Below are 18,245 nucleotides of genomic sequence, written 5' to 3' on the forward strand. Positions count from 1 at the left end.
TGTAACTCTGCAATAATAGACAATAACAGTGCGAAAACCAAGAAAAATATCAATACAAATCCCGCCGATCTGGTGTCACGAGTCAAGAGCCTCTACACAAGTCTGAGGAACAACCTATACAAAAGATAGTCTAAAGTGCTGAAAATAAAGAGGATAGAGGGAGAAATCGGGTCTGCAAACGCCATGCAACTACCTCGATGACTCCAGTGAAACCTGAACAGCACCTAAAAGCTCAACTATGCCTCCGGGATACCTGTATCTGCACACATGGTGCGGGAAGTAAAGTGAGTACTCCGATTTAGTGAGTAATAGAAATAAATAACGACTGACGGAAAGAAAACTCGTAAAAACACTACGCAATTCTATATAAAGCAGTAAGTACATCAAATAGCAGGTAAATGAAGAAGTCAGGTAGACATCTCTTAACACTCTTTTACTTCTGACAATAACCGATAGTATGATTATACCGCTGCGGCGTGCAGCCCGATCCGTACTGAGTACTGCTGCGGCGTGCAGCCCGATCCACACACACACACACACACACACACACACACACACACACACATATATATATATATATATACACACACTAGGGGTGTGCAGACTCCGGAGGGGCTCCTACAGCCAAAGCGCTATATCACTGCGGCGTGCAGTCCGATCCATATAGTATACTACTGCGGCGTGCAGTCCGATCCATATAATATACTACTGCGGCGTGCAGTCCGATCCATATAATATACTACTGCGGCGTGCAGTCCGATCCATATATGTATATATATACTGCTGCGGCGTGCAGCCCGATCCGGTATATATATCAAATACCCTCACTATGGGGTTCTCGACCCCTCTCAGTCACTATAGACATGGCCTCTCGGGCATACTCAGCTAAAACAGGGTTCCCAACCCACAAGTCATTCTCATTAGGAGATACCAATTCTAAAGCCGGTTCATATTATGTTTATCAGTTAAGAACATGACTGAGGGCATGATTTTTAACGAGTAAAGTGAGGTCAACCAGTACAACTACCCCTAAGGGTTCTACAAATCGGCATAAGGCCCCAAACATGGCAACTAGCCCAGAATACAATGATATTAAGTAAATCTCAGTCAAAAATATAGCAAAATCATCAATCGGGATGGATCAGGTCCGAATCCCCAGCAATATCAGACCCCACGTTCATCATGCAGCGTGTGTCTCATCTTAACATAGCACCACGTTATGCAAATTCGGGGTTTCAAACCCTCAGAACATCATTTATAACCATTACTCACCTCAAGCAGGCCGAAATCCTAGCTCGCTATGCCCTTGCCTCGCAAATCAACCTCCTCGAGCGTCGAATCTTCCCAAAACCATAAGGAATACATTACAATAGGCTAAAGGAATACAACCCAATCGAAAAGACTCGAAAAATATCGAAAATCACGAAGTTGGCAAAACCCGAGCCCCGGGTCCACTTCTCGAAAAATTATAAAATTCACATCACCGGATTCCTCATCACGCCACGAGTCTATGCATATCAAATTTACCAAAATCGGGGTCCATTTGACCCTTCAAATTCCATTTTTAAATCACCAAATTCCCAAGCCCTAGCTTTACCCTCTTTTGATGAATTCCAACCAATTTCCATGTTAAATATATCATAATTTCATGTATTTAGGCCAAGGGACTTACCTCCAATCACACCTAGTCAAAATCCCCCTTCAATTCCGTCCAATGGCTCCCAAGCTTGCTTAAAAATGGTGGAAATAACATAGGCTTCGCGGAACAAAATGAACATTAAAAACCCTTCTGATAACAGGGATTTCCGCTTCTGCGGCCCCTTTTCCGCATCCGCGACTACCGCATCTACGGTCAAAATTCCGCTTCTGCGGATCCTCACTTAAAAGCGTAGACCGCTTCTGTGGTCACCTTCCGCATTTGCGGACTCCGCATATGCGAATAAACGTCCGCTTCTGCGGAAACACCTGACTTTGACCCCTTCGCTTCTGCGACTCACCAACCGCATCTGCGGCCTCGCAGATGCGGAAACCCCTCCACATCTGCGGTTCTTTCCTTCCAAGGCCACCACCGCACCTGTGATCTTTTCCTCGGCACCTGCGCAACCGCATCTGCGGTTCCTTTTTCGCACATGCGGAAATACCAGATACCAGATGCCTTCAGCTGTCTCCAACTCCAACTTTCTTCCCGTTAGCCATCCGAAATCACCCCGAGGCCCCCGGGACCTCAACCAAAAGTGCCAACCCATCCTAAAACATGATTCAAACTTGCTCCAATCGTCAAAACACCACAATTAACGCCAAAACCATCAAATTACATCAAATTCAAGCCTAAGTTCTTTCAAAACTTCCGAATTGCGCATTCAATCAAAAACCCGACCCAAACACCTTCGAATGACCTGAAATTTTGCACACACATCCAAAATCACCTAATGAAGCTACAGCAACTCTCGGAATTCCATTCCGACCCTCGGATCAAAATCTCACCTATCAACCGAAATTCGCCAAAATACTAACTTCGCCAATTCAAGCCTATTTTTACGCCGGACCTCCAAAACCATTTCCGACCACACTCCTACGTCACTAATCACCCCCCGAAGCTAACCGAATCACCGAAATTCACATCCGAGCCCTCTAACTCACAAGTCAACGTCCGGTTGACTTTCCCAAAACAATCCTTCCTTAAAGAGACTAAGTGTCTCATTTCCTTCTAGAACCAATCCAAATCAACTCTAACACATCAAATACTGATAATGAAGCATAAGGAAATAGAATATGGGGGAAACGGGGCTGTAACACACGTGACGAAGGGCCGGGTCGTCACATCTCCCCAATTAAAACAAATGCTCGTCCTCGAGCGGGTCAAGAAACATACCTGGAGCCATAAACAGGTGAGAATATCTGCTCCCCATCTCCCGCTCGGTCTCCCAAGTAGCCTCCTCCATGGGCCAACCTCTCCACCGCACCTTTACTGAAGCTATATCCTTTGATCTCAACTTTCGAACCTGACGACCCAAAATAGCCACTGGCTCCACGTCATAGGTCAAATCATCATCCAACTGAATAGTGCTGACGTCCAATACATGAGACGGGTCCCCAACATACTTCCGAAGCATAGATACATGGAATACCGGATGCACGCTCGACAAGCTGGGTGGCAAAGCAAGCTCATAAGCCACCTCTCCAATCCTCCTAAGTACCTCAAAAGGTCCGATGAACTGCGGACTCAGCTTCCCTTTCTTCCCAAACCGCACAACACCCTTCATGGGCGAAACCTTCAGCAAGACCTTCTTACCCACCATATAGGACACATCCCGAACCTTTCGATCCGCATAACTCTTCTGACGCGACTGAGCTGTACGAAGCCTCTCCTGAATCAGCTTCACCTTCTCTAAGGCATCCTGAACCATCTCTATCCCCAATAGCCTAGCCTCACCAGGCTCGAACCAACCAACAGGAGATCTACACCGCCTCCCATACATCGCCTCATATGGAGCCATCTGAATGCTCGATTGATAACTGTTGACAGTTGAGACACCGAGCTACAAACCCCACTATATGCTTCTTCATCCTCCTCCACCAGTAGTGCTGCCTCAAATCCTGATACATCTTCACGGCACCTGGATGGATGGAATACCGCGAGCTGTGGGCCTCCTCCAATATCAAATCCCGAAGCCCATCTACATTGGGCACGTAAATCTGGCCCTGCATTCTCAACGCGCCATCACTATCAATGGTCACATCCCTGGCATCATCATGCTGAACCCTGTCCTTAAGGACAAGCAAATGCGGATCATCATACTGGCGCTCTCTGATGCGGTCATACAAGGAAGACCGAGAAACCACACTAGCCAACACCCGACTAGGCTCAGAAATATCTAACCTCTCCATCCGATTGGCCAAAGCCTGGACATCAACTGCAAAGGGCCTCTCCCCAACTGGAATGTACGCCAAACTCCCCATACTAACCGCCTTTCGGCTCAAAGCATCGACCACTACATTGGCCTTCCCTGGGTGATACAGAATGGTAATATCATAATCCTTGAGTAATTCTAGCCACCTCCACTGCCTCAAATTAAGATCCTTTTTCTTGAATAGATGCTGAAGACTGCGATGATCGGTAAATACCTCACAAGATACACCATACAAGTAGTGCCTCCAAATCTTCAAAGCATGAACTATGGCAGCCAACTCTAAATCATGAACAGGGTAGTTCTTCTCGTGGGGCTTCAACTGGCAAGAAGCATATGCAATAACTCTACCCTCCTGCATCAACACACATCCAATCCCAACCCTCGAAGCATCACAATATACGGTGTAAGAACCTAAAGCTGATGGCAAAATCAACACTGGGGCCGTGGTCAAAGCTGTCTTGAGCTTCTGGAAGCTCTCCTCGCACTCGTCCGACCATACAAATGGAGCACCCTTCTGAGTCAACTTGGTCAAGGGCGATGCAATAGAGGAAAATCCCTGAACAAACCGGCGATAATAACCTGCCAACCCAAGGAAACTACGAATCTCTATGGCTGAGGTCGGTCTAGGCCAACTCTGCATCGCCTCTATCTTCTTCGGGTCGACCTGAATACCCTCGCTGGACACCACGTGCCCCAAGAAAGCTATTGAGCTGAGCCAAAACTCACACTTTGGAGAACTTTGCATAAAGCTTCTCCTCCCTCAATCTCTGCAATACAACCCGCAAATGCTGCGCGGGCTCCTCCTGGATACGCGAGTACACCAGAATATCATCAATAAAAACAATCACGAACGAATCCAGATACGGCCGAAAAACACTGTTCATCAAGTGCATGAACGCTGCTAGGGCATTGGTCAGCCCGAAGGACATAACAAGAAACTCATAGTGCCCATATCTAGTCCTGAAAGCAGTCTTCATAATATCCGAATCCCTGATCTTCTACTGGTGATAGCCTGAACGAAGATCAATTTTGGAGAATACCCTCACCCCCTGAAGGTGGTCAAATAAATCATCAATGCGAGGCAGAGGATACTTGTTCTTCATTGTTACTTTGTTCAATTGCCTGTAGTCAATGCACATTCTCATTGTGTCATCTTTCTTCTTCACAAATAGAATCGGTGCACCCCACGGTGACACACTAGGCTGAATGAACCCCTTATCTAGGAGTTCTTGAAGCTGATCTTTTAATTCTTTCAACTCTGCTGGTGCCATCCGATATGGAGGAATGGAGATGGGCTGAGTGCCCGGCACCAGGTCAATGGCAAAATCAATGTCCCTGTCCGGTGGCATGCCCGGCAGGTCTGTAGGAAACACATCGGGAAACTCCCTCACAACTAGGACCGAATCAATGCTAGGAGTCTCAGCTCCCACATCTCGCACAAAAGCCAAATATGATAGACAACCTTTCCCAACCATACGCTGGGCCTTTAGGAAAGAAATCACCCGGCTAGGCACATAGTCAGTTACGCCACGCCACTCAATCCTCGGAATGCCCGGTATAGCCAAAGTGACTGTCTTAGCATGACAGTCCAGAATAGCATGACATGGAGATAGCCAGTCCATGCCCAGAATAACATCAAAATCCACCATCCTCAATAGCAGTAAATCAGCTCGGGTCTCCAGACCCCCAATACTAACCAAACAAGACTGGTATACATGGTCTACAATAACAGTATCGCCCACCGGGGTAGATACATGAACAGGTAAAGCAAGACACCCCGGGTCGTACCCAAATGATGAGCAAAATATGAAGACACATAGGAGTAGGTGGAACCGGGATCAAATAAGACTGAGGCATCCCTGTGGCAGACTGAAATAATACCTGTGATAACAGCATCCGAAGCAATAGCATCTGTCCTGCCCTGAAGAGCATAAACGCGGGCCTGACCACTGCCTGATCGACCTCCACCCCTGGGGCGACCCCTGGCTGCCTGACCCTCACCCATAGCTGGCTAGGCGGGTGCTGAAGAAACTGGACCAGAAGATGAGGGCTGACCCCTCTGCTGAGATGAGCTAGCAGCACGACGAGGACACTCCCTCCGCATATTCCCAAACTCTCCACACTCATAGCAACTCCCAGGTGCTGGGAACTAAGGCTGAAAGGAACCCCTCGCGCCAGAATGACTAGCCGATGCGCTCGACCTAGAAGAACCCTGAGCAGACAGAGCACGGGATGAACTCTGTGCTGGAAGAGCGCTGAGAGACGGCTGACCCTACTGAGAACCCTGATAACCACGACCAGAAGATCCACCTCGATACTCAGGTCTAACTGACTGAGCGGGCCTGAAAGAACGACCCCGACCCTGCTGAAACTGGCCCCTCGAAGGAGCACTACTGTGACTACCAGAACCTCGAGGCCTCTTGGCCTCCCTCTCATCTCGATCCTGACGGCGAACTGCCTCAATCTCTCGGGCTATATCAACCACCTCATCGAATGTGGCACCCAGCACTCGTTCCCTAGTCATAAGAACACGAAGAGGATAGGCGAGACCATCAACAAACCTCCGGATACACTCACGATCTGTAGGAACCAGCCAAACTGCATGGCGAGACAACTCAGAAAATCTCATCTCATACTGGGATACTGACATATCTCCCTGACGCAACCCCTCAAACTGTCTGCGGAGCTCCTCTCCGCGAGACTGCGGTACATACTTCTCCAAGAAGAGAGTGGAGAACTCCTGCCATGTCAAAGGTGCTGCACCAACCGGCCTACGCCGCTCATACGCCTCCCACCAGGTGAAGGCAGCTCCGGTAAACTGGAAAGCAGTAATAGCCACACCGCTGGACTCAAGAATCCCCGTTGTACGGAGCATCCGCTGATATCTATCAAGAAAACCCTGGGCGTCCTCGCCCTCAGCTCCACTAAATGTCGGAGGCTGGAGTCTACCAAAACTCTCGAGGCGACGCTGCTCGTCCTCGGGCATAACTGGAGCCCTGTACTCCTGAACTGGTACCACTGGCTGAGCTGGAGGTGCCTTTGGAGTCTATAACCCCTGTAATCCCTGCTCAGGTGTGCGAGCAGCGGGGGTCTGATTGCCTCCCCTGGCCTGTGAAGTAGCTGCTGTTGCTGCTGTGGTGGCTGAAACCACCTGAGCTAGACCCGTGCAAACTGTCAATATCTGGGCCAATGTCTCCTTGTGGCCCGGAATCACAATGGGCACAGCTGGTGCCTGGACTGGTGCTGCTGGAGCCTAGTCCTGACCTGGGGCAACTAAAGGATCCACAGGTGCTGCCCCTGCTGCTCTGCCTCTACCACGACCGCGACCACAACCGTGTCCACGGCCTCTAGTAGCCTCAGTAGGTGGTACTGGTGGTCGTCCGGCACGTCCGGTAGCTCGTGTCCTCACCATCTGTGAGAGAATAGAGTAAAGAGAAGTTTAATATCCGATTCAACAAGTTCGCACGACGAGATTTTCGAGAATGTGGAAATTTTCCTAAAGGTTCTGCAGCCTCCCGAGGATAAGTACAGACGTCTCCGTACCGATCCGCGAGACTCTACCAAACCGGCTCATGACACGCGAGACCTAGTAACCTAGGCTCTGATACCAACTTGTCACGACCCCAATCCCGATCGTGATGGCGCCCAACACAATGCTAGGCAAGCCCGACCATTCCGACACTCACAATCCCTTTTATAAAGTTTATACCCAATTAACAAGTTTTAATGACGATTAACATCAGTGTAACTCTGCAACAATAGATAATAACAGTGCGGAAACTAAGAAAAAAAAATATCAACACAAATCCCACCGATCTGGTATCACGAGTCAAGAGCCTCTACACAAGTCTGAGGAACAACCTATACAAAAGATAGTCTAAAGTGCTGAAAGTAAAGAGGATAGAGGAAGAAATCGAGTCTGCGTACGCCGTGCAGCTACCTCGATGACTCCGGTGAAATCTGAATAGCAGCTGAAAGCTCAACTATGCCTCCGGGATACCTGTATCTGCACACATGGTGCAGGGAGTAAAGTGAGTACTCCGACTCAGTGAGTAATAGCAATAAATTACGACTGACGGGAAGAAAACTCGTAATAACACTACGCAGTTCTATATAAAATAGTAAGTACATCAAATAGCAGGTAAATGAAGAAGTCAGGTAAACATCTCTTAAACCGGTTCTCAACTCTTTTACTTCTGACAATAACCGATAGTATGATTATACCGCTGCGGCGTGCAGCCCGATCCGTACTGAATACTGCTGCGGCGTGCAGCCCGATCCACATATATATATACATATACTGCTGCGGCGTGCAGCCCGATCCAATAATAATAGTCGACTGCGCTCACTGGGGGTGTGCAGACTCCGGAGGGGCTCCTACAGCCCAAGCGCTATATCACTGCGGCGTGCAGTCCGATCCATATAGTATGCTACTGCGGCGTGCAGTCCGATCCATATAATATACTACTGCGGCGTGCAGTCCGATCCATATAATATACTACTGCGGCGTGCAGTCCGATCCATATATGTATATATATACTGCTGCGGCGTGCAGCCCGATCCGGTATATATATCAAATACCCTCACTATGGGGTTCTCGACCCCTCTCAGTCACTATAGACATGGCCTCTCGGGCATACTCAGCTAAAATAGGGTTCCCAACCCACAAGTCATTCTCATTAGGAGATACCATTTTCTAAAGCCGGTTCATATTATGTTTATCAGTTAAGAACATGACTGAGGGTATGATTTTTAATGAGTAAAGTGAGGTCAACCAGTACAACTACCCCTAAGGGTTCTACAGATTGGCATAAGGCCCCAAACATGGCAACTAGCCCAGAATACAATGATATTAAGTAAATCTCAGTCGGAAATATAGTAAAATCATCAATCGGGATGGATCAGGTCCGAATCCCCAGCAATATCAGACCCCACTTTCATCATGCAGCGTGTGTCTCATCTTAACATAGCACCATGTTGTGCAAATTCGGGGTTTCAAACCCTCAGAACATCATTTATAACCATTACTCACCTCAAGCAGGCCGAAATCCTAGCTCGCTATGCCCTTGCCTCACAAATCAACCTCCTCGAGCGTTGAATCTGCCCAAAACCATAAGGAATACATTACAATAGGCTAAAGGAATAAAACCCAATCGAAAAGACTCGAAAAATATCGAAAATCACGAAGTTGGCAAAACCCGAGCCCCGGGCCCACTTCTCGAAAATTATAAAATTCACATCACCGGATTCCTCATCATGCCACGAGTCTATGCATATCAAATTTACCAAAATCGGGGTCCATTTGACCCTTCAAATTCCATTTTTAAATCACCAAATTCCCAAGCCCTAGCTTTACCCTCTTTTGATGAATTCCAACCAATTTCCATGTTAAATTTATCATAATTTCATGTATTTAGGCCAAGAGACTTACCTCCAATCACACCTAGTCAAAGTCCCCCTTCAATTCCGTCCAATGGCTCCCAAGCTTGCTTAAAAATGGTGGAAATAACATAGGCTTCACGGAACAAAATGAACATTAAAAACCCTTCTGATAACAGGGATTTCCGCTTCTGCGGCCCCTTTTCCGCATCCGCGACTACCGCATCTGCGGTCAAAATTCCGCTTCTGCTGATCCTCACTTAAAAGCGTAGACCGCTTCTGCGGTTACCTTCCGCATTTGCGGACTCCGCATATGCGAATAAACGTCCGCTTCTGCGGAAACACCTGACTTTGACCCCTTCGCTTCTGCGACTCACCAACCGCATCTGCGGCCTCGCAGATGCGGATACCCCTCCGCATCTGCGGTTCTTTCCTTCCAAGGCCACCACCGCACCTGCGATATTTTCCTCGGCACCTGCGCAACCGCATCTGCGGTTCCTTTTTCGCAGATGCGGAAATACCAGATACCATATGCCTTCAGTTGTCTCCAACTCCAATTTTCTTCCCGTTAGCCATCCGAAATCACCCCGAGGCCCCCGGAACCTCAACCAAAAGTGCCAACCCATCCTAAAACATGATTCAAACTTGCTCCAATTTTCAAAACACCACAATTAACGCCAAAACCATCAAATTCAAGCCTAAGTTCTTTTAAAACTTCTGAATTGCGCATTTAATCAAAAACCCGACCCAAACACCTCCGAATGACCTGAAATTTTGCACACACATCTAAAATCACCTAACGAAGCTACAGCAACTCTCGGAATTCCATTCCGACCCTCGGATCAAAATCTCACCTATCAACCGGAATTCGCCAAAATACTAACTTCGCCAATTGAAGCGTAATTCTACGCCGGACCTCCAAAACCATTTCCGACCACACTCCTAAGTCAAAAATCACCCACCCCCCCCCCACCCCCCGAAGCTAATCGAATCACCGAAATTCACATCTGAGCCCTCTAACTCACAAGTCAACGTCCGGTTGACTTTTCCAAAACAATCCTTCCTTAAAGAGACTAAGTGTCTCATTTCCTTCTAGAACCAATCCAAATCAACTCTAACACATCAAATACTGATAATGAAGCATAAGGAAATAGAATATGGGGGAAACGGGGCTGTAACACACGTGACGAAGGTCCGGGTCGTCACAGGTGATGGTTTGGCTTTTGAGTGGAACAAATGAAATAAGGAGAAAGGTGCACCGTTTTGAAAAAATATTGTCAATAAGTAAGTGAATTATGAATAAGGCATAGTATTTGTGAGTCAAATCTTGAGGTGAGGAAGTTACACCTTTGTGCTTAGTCTATTTTAAAGATTCTTGGTGTGATGAGTTAAGGGAATTGCTTTAAAAGGTCATGTCTATAAGTGTAGTTTGATTGCTCGAGGACGAGCAATGTTTAAGTGTGGGATATTGATGTGTGGCGATAATTCCATATTTTAGTACATTAATTACCTTGCATTTTATGTGCTTTAATGTAAAACTATACTTTATATGCACGTAATGTAGTCTATCTTATGTGTAGGTAAATCGGAGATGAAAGTAGAGAAAAAAGAATATTTAAAGTCTATAGCGTGCTCGAAAACAGTTGAAAATAAGAAAGAAAGAAATGAGCAGCAAAAAAATGAGGAAACTGGCGAAGCAAGCTAATGAGCTCACTTAGAGCTGGCCAGGCGAGCCTTGGAGCTCGCGTGGGAGCAGGCTACGCGAGGGATAAGACGAGGTCCATCTCGCGTGGGAGCTGGCACCGCATGGTGTTAGGCGAGGTTCATCTCGCGAGGCATGGTCTGAGGCGCGCTTACTCCGGATTTTGAAGGCTTATTTCGTCTCCTGGTTTGCCTAGGACTTGGCCTATGTCATTTAGGCCTTTCCCTACACATATAAATAGATATTAAACACCACTTTAGAAGGAGTTCTACGACCGGAGGAAAGAATAGCTCGTGGAACACTTGTTGGGAGACAGAATCATCGATTTCTACATTCCTTCATCTTTACTTTGTAATTTGTTTATGCAAAATATTTGGGATATTGTTACTATGAGTATGAGTAGCTAAACTCCTAATCTAGGGTTTGATGGAACCTATTGAAGGATAATTTTTCCATTGCGTTTAATATAAATTCGCCATTTACTTTTCTCTACTTGTTTAACTATATTATTATTGTTGTTGGTTGAAGGGCCCTCAATTGACTGTGCCTATTTAGTGTGTACTGCTCAAGAGAGAGTACACATTCAGGTAGTTGTTGAACAACACCGCTCCTAACATATTTGAGAGATCAATACGGAGGGTTTAAAGGCGCGATTAGAGATAATGAAACCTTGGTGCGATCATAGTGAGTGGTAAATTAGTGCCAGCTAGCGTAGTTCGAGAGAATACATCTAGTAAATTGTGATAGTTGCTCGAGAGAGAGCTACGACACTCAGAGTACTCATGATCGGTAGAGGATACTTAGGCGAAATTATAGAAAACATAGCGGGAAAAATTTCGACAATTGGGGAAATCAAAACCCTAGACCTTTCTAATCTTGTCTACAACGTGTTCGTAGTTAGTTTTTAGTTACCGCGTTTTCATTACGTGATATTTAGTTAGTAAACATCCAATTTGTTATTCAAGTATTTCTGAAGATTGATTGCGTGAATTTGTGCGAGTCTAGTAGCTGTGCTTAATTGGTTAATTCCCTATGGGATTCGACTCCGGACTTGTAAACCGGATTATATTCGCAACGATCACTAGACTTCTTAGGAGGCATAGTTGGGGGTGATCAGTAGCAAATGCAGAAATTACCTCTTAGATCAACTTCCACGTTCAAAAACCTTTGAAATCAAAATTGCAACCATTATTCCAACTAACTGAATCACAAATATTCAGTAATGCCATGAATTTGGAATTTAAAATCTATAAAATATGAGCAGTGCTAAAGTAGTAAAGATGTAAACATGTAGACCCAAAACTTAAAGAGAAATCTAATTGCAAAATCATCATGTACCGACGAACACTGAATAATTAGGCAAATATTATAGTCACCAAACAGTAAGAAAAGAAAATTTGTAGCAGTAGTAGAGCAACAACAGGAAGTCAACAACAATAGCGTGCAACTTTCAAAGACATATATAGTTAAAAAGGGTAAGTACACTTAGTTTTTTCCAGCAAGAAGTTATGGGTTTACCAGAAAAACTGAATAAATAAATATATAACTGAAATTGGGTTTCCATCTAACAATGTCCAGAAGGACTAAGCTCAAAAATCAGAATGAAACACAAGTATTACTATTTACTACTATCAATCTTTTACATTCTTTGTTTTCTATGGTAAAAGAAAACAAGAAGACATGAATATAAGAATCAGGGAGAAAGAAACTCCATCTAAAGTCGGTGGAGAAAATAGATTTATTACTATCCAACTTAACTGAAATCTCATAAAAAATAACAAAATTATAAAAGTTTGAAGAAAAGGATAAATCCAATTGAAGATACTATGTAAAATTGATTGATTGTAAAAACTAAAAATATGCATGAGCGAAATCAGCTAAAATTAGCAACATGCATGTTGAAAGTTCAAGATGTACAAAGTTTATTCTAAACAGGATCGAAACATATGCATTGATGAGGAAAAAGCGAAAAACGTAAAGGTGCCCATTCCCCTGCTTCTCAGTAACGAGTGTGAGCACGTGATTTTTGTCCAGCTAAAATATTCCTACATAATTCACAAAATAGGATTTCTCTAATTATTTTAATTTTTAGGAGTTTTTAGGAATCTTTGTTAAGTAATTGTTTGCGTTTAGTTGCATTTTTATGCATTTTTTAACATTTTAAAATCATAGAAAAATATCGAAAATATCCAAATCATCATTACATGGTTTTTTTTTTAAATCTTAATTGCATTTAGGATTTACTTAGATGGTTTAGTTGCATTATTAAAAAATATACATAGAAATGGTCATTCTATATTTTAACTTTTAATCTTAAATTATTAATTTCTTTTCAATAGTTTTAATATAATTAATTATTAGAGTGTAGATTAATTTTACAGATTAGATTTAAGTTAGGATTTAGTTTAAGATTTTATTTTAATTAATTAGGATTTAAAATCAAGAAGAGAAAAAAGAAAGGAAAAACTAGGCTTTATTTGTGTTGGGCCAAACATCTCATAGGCCCAAATTGGGCAAATCTGCGCAAGCCCAATTCTCTCACCCGGTCCAGCTCCAATACTAACCCAAAACGCCGCCGTTTCACCCCATTCAATCCCATCCCTTTATCTAATCTAATTCAACGGCCCTAAACTAACCCCCAAATCCCTTAAATATGTCCGAACGCCCCCCCCCCCCCCAAACCCCTTAGAGACTCTTTCATTCCCTCATCTCTCTCACCCAACTAAACCCTAGCTGCCTAGGATTCCTCGGCCTTTCTCCGCCGTCCGAAAATCGCCTCACGGCAGCGGACCACTCCCAAACTCAACCAAATCGCTACCCCACACTCCTTACCTTACCCTCGTCATCAATCCACCATAAATTTTCCCCAAAACCCCACCGAATTCCTCTAAATTCGGATCTAAGAAACTAAAACCCTAGCTTTTCTTATATGTTCTTTTCTTCTCCTTTGATTGGCCGTTTCAGTCACTCTATTCATCTAACCTTCACGAGTTTTTCATTTCAAGAAGATCCGGCTAGAAATTTCAAGCCAGATCTCTTGAAACAAAAGACCTATTGATGGTTAGGCGCTGAGGGTTTTAGGCGTCACAACTCTTCTCATTCTTGTCGACCCAGAGTTGGTAAGGTTTTTGCTATTGTTTTGTTTCTCTTCCCTAATTTTTCTCTTTTCTTTTTTTTCCCCTTGTCTCTCTTACTTGAGTCATTTTAGTACAATTGTTAACTTTTTTTTTTTGCTTAATAACTCTATGATTTTTAAGTTGTTCTAATTAGTTTTGTTTTATTAGTTATTGAACCGTTTGATCTCAACATGTTAACTCGAAAATAGATTTAATAGTAATTAATTCTGTGTTTGTTAGTTAACATTAGCAATTATCAGTTTTCAATATTCTCTTATTTTTCATTTTTTTAGTTAATTGATAGATTGATTGCATAAGCTTGGTTTTGTTCAAATCACTATGTTCATGCCTGTTTCGCTTATCAGTTGAAGTGATTAGTTATCTCTGAGTTTAGTGATTTTAATTCATATTATCAACTGATTTAAGTCTGAAAATCAAAACAAGAAAAGGAGGGTTTATGAAAGGATTTAGAGAAGGTTTAAATGGGGATTTGGGTAATAACAGAAACGTTAGGGGATTAATTGGAAACCAAAATCAGGGAGTTTAAGTCTGGAATTGCCTAGAAGGTTCTAGAAGGTTCTAGAAGGGACTAAAGTGTAATGAAACAACTGAAATTAGGTCAGATTGGGGTGAAAAGGATAATAACAAGAACTTAAAGGGGTCAACTGGGAAGTAAAAATGGGGAAATTTCAGATAAAAATATCAGAAGGTCCTAGTATTGGACACCTGTCCATTTTTAGTGTTAAAAAGATGCGAAAAATTGGATAAAAAGGACAACTGTACAAAATCTGTTAAAAAGATGCTTTCTTATCCCTTTTTTACAGCTGACACCCCTGAAATTGGTGCTGGAATATTCGCTATCAGACCCTCTCTCATTCTTATCCTTTTTACATCCTTACACTCTATATAAAGAAGTTGACCTTCACTCACACAAGGAGGATCATCAGCATACTCACTCTAAAAAGCATCCCTGAATACTGATTTTTTTTCTCTCTTGAGCTTTTTTTATTTTCAAATCAGATATAGAAACAGAAAAAAAGTTCTCAAGGCTGTCTTTCCTTTCCTCTAGTTTCCTACTGGTTTACTCCATTTATGCTGGGAATTCGAGTTTGATTGTGGGTTCCTGGTTCTTACTGGTTCTTGTTGTTGTTTTTAGCTACTTGTAGTTTTCTTTCACTTCTTCTCCAAAGCCAGAGATTTATTTTCTATTTTTGTCTATATTGTTGTAATCAGGTACTCACCTTAAATCTGAGCTTTTGTTTTTGGCATGGATGAGTTAATTTCTTTATTTGTTACATGAAATCCTGATTTTCCATCATCATTTGCTGATTTTCTTATATTTAGTATGTTAATTAGTAGATCTTGGTTTAGTTAAACTTATGTGTGGTTTCTGTTTATTTGGTGTTTTGAAATGAAGAAAGCCAGAATCCTTTGCTCTACTATTTGATCACTTGAACTGATGTGGTTATCTTGGGAGCTGCCGAAACTATCTCATGTTTAGCTCGATTATGTTGTTGTTATTCTGAGTCTATTTCTGAGTTAATATTTCATGTTGTAAACTAGCTGATTATATGTTGAAAGGTGACCGAGATTGCTTAACTCTAAATATTAGTTTAAATAGCTAAAGCATGTAGTATCAGTTATTAAATTTTTGTTTTAAGTATGAATACAGTTTCAGCCTTGTTTAAACCATACAGATTCAGTATCAGTTCAAAACGGCTTTACTATAGTGTTGGTTTGTTGAAGTATGTGGATTTGTGCTGAGTTTGGAATGTAAAGAGATGGTTTATTACTGAATACATGTCTATGGCTTGCTGATCTGACCACCAGTTGGGTCAGATTAGTGAACTCTAAGGCTAAAGGGTGGATTTGGAGTCATCTATGGAGGGAGGTTAAGCATAAGATCGATTGTATTTTATTCACTTTAGTCAATATTATGAACAATCCATATATATATATATATATATATATATATATATATATATATATATATATATATATATATATATATATTTAAGGATTTATGTCTATTACCATTATTGATAATGATATTATAATTCGCCAGATTTGTAGATGTTAGGATGTAATCGGTTTGTTTTGCTTTAAATTGATTTAAATAGTTCAGTTGCCCATCTATACTATTCTTAGCATTTTAGTTCTGGAAGTTTGAATAAGTTACTATCGATTCGGTTTTCTTAGTTATTTCACTTTTTGTTCATTATTGGTTAAAAGGAGTAAGCCATCGTTTAGTTGTTTTTCCCTAAACTGATAATCTGTCTTGTTCCATGTGAGATAGTTCTATAGTTGCACTCATGTTTAGTTGATTTTGGCCAATTTGTTTCATAAAACTAAGAGCAGTGGTGAGATAAGAAGGCTTTAATTCGCTTGAACAAGACTAAACCGTGTAAAGTAAGGCTTAAGTTCCTTTTAAGAGTAATGGACCCGGTCCGAAATGCTTGCTAGGCCCAACATCATGCAATATAAATAGGTTTACTCTTCTTAAAGACCAAACTCTCTTAACTATGTGCCTGTTTGGTAGTTAATACATAAGTTGCCTCTTTTAATTCAAACAAGTATCTCACATAGTATGGAACCTTTTACACCTAGTTACATGACATAGGGAACTTAGCTTAGAGACATGATCATAATTTTAAGTTCACTTTAAATTATATTAACTATTAGAATTATGTATACACATGCGTGACATAGTTGTGATGCCAAGGTATACGTTCGCGTAACCATGGTTAAACATTTTTTATTAAAACGCCTTAATCAAATATTCGTAGAAATGCTTTAGGCGCGAGTTTGGAATTGTTATTATGATTACGTTTTCTTTCAAATAAATTCAAAGTATGTGTTCACGAAACATTGATCAAACCTTTTTCCTAAATAAACTAAGTGTTAGGAATTGAGTATATGTACGCGTAACTCATCTTAGATTAATTTCTTAAATATGGATTATCAAATGATTAATACCGGTAAAAGGTAAAATAAACATATGTTCTAAAATGATTAATTAGACAAGATAGGCCAAGTATAAATTGCTAAGCGACCGTGCTAAAACCACGGAACCCGGGAATGCCTAATATCTTCTCCCGGGTTAACAGAATTCCTTACCTAGTTTTTCTAGTTTCGCAAACTTCAGACGAAGTCAAAACTTTCTCGATTTGGAATTTATAATGAACCGGTGACTTGGGAAACCATAAATTATCCCAAGTGGCGACTCTGAATTTAGTAAATAATCCCATATCGAATAATGTCACTTAAATTGGAAAAACTCCCTTATATCCCCTTTCGGGTAAAAAAGGAGGTGTGACAGCTCTGGCGACTCTGCTGGGGATAAAAACCCAGAATCTCTGGTTCAGGGTTCAAGAATTCGAGCTTGTTAATGTGATTTTTACGTGGCTATTTATTGTTTATATTACTGTATTTTTGTGCCTAATGTGCTAATTGCCGCTTATTTACCGCTTTGATATTATTTGAACTGTATTAAACTGTCTCCTTACGCCTCCAATCTGAGTCTTCTAAAAAATGGTGCACACATTCGCGTGGCCCGCTTTTCTGTTAAAAGTCATACCAAATAGAACGAGGATGGATCAGTCACTAGGCCAGGTAGACTTTGGTGCTCCCGGTATGTCGCTCCCACTTCGGCTCAAGTTGTCCGCTTGGGTATGCCAGGTTTAGAACAAAATCCCAGGTTTAAACCTAGAATAACATAACCTCATGCCGGATACCTAGTAGGAACGTTTGTTTGCATCACGTGCATTTGACTTTGGGGGCTCAACACAAGGGTTGGGTACATCTAGGACAGGTGTACCCGAAATGAAAGACCATCCTGATGCATCTTACGTGCTATTTGTACATTTATTTACTTCGGCTTGTATGTTGACCGGCTAAGGAAAGAAAAACAACAGAAAAACCAAGAGTGAGGTAGGATAGAGAATTCACCCGATTCTAAAAATCCCGGTATTTGAAAATGCCTCGAAACTCTGCCATAATTTTTGAAAAAAAAGGGATAGAAAGAGAAAATGTATTTCAAAATGGAAGTAAGTCAATACCATGTTTTTCCAATTATGTCAAAACTGACCGAACTACGCGGGTCTGATTCTCACTAGATGTGAGATATGTAGGAAAACC

Source organism: Nicotiana attenuata, chromosome 10 (genome assembly GCF_001879085.1).
Source record: "Nicotiana attenuata strain UT chromosome 10, NIATTr2, whole genome shotgun sequence".
NCBI lineage: Eukaryota > Viridiplantae > Streptophyta > Magnoliopsida > Solanales > Solanaceae > Nicotiana > Nicotiana attenuata.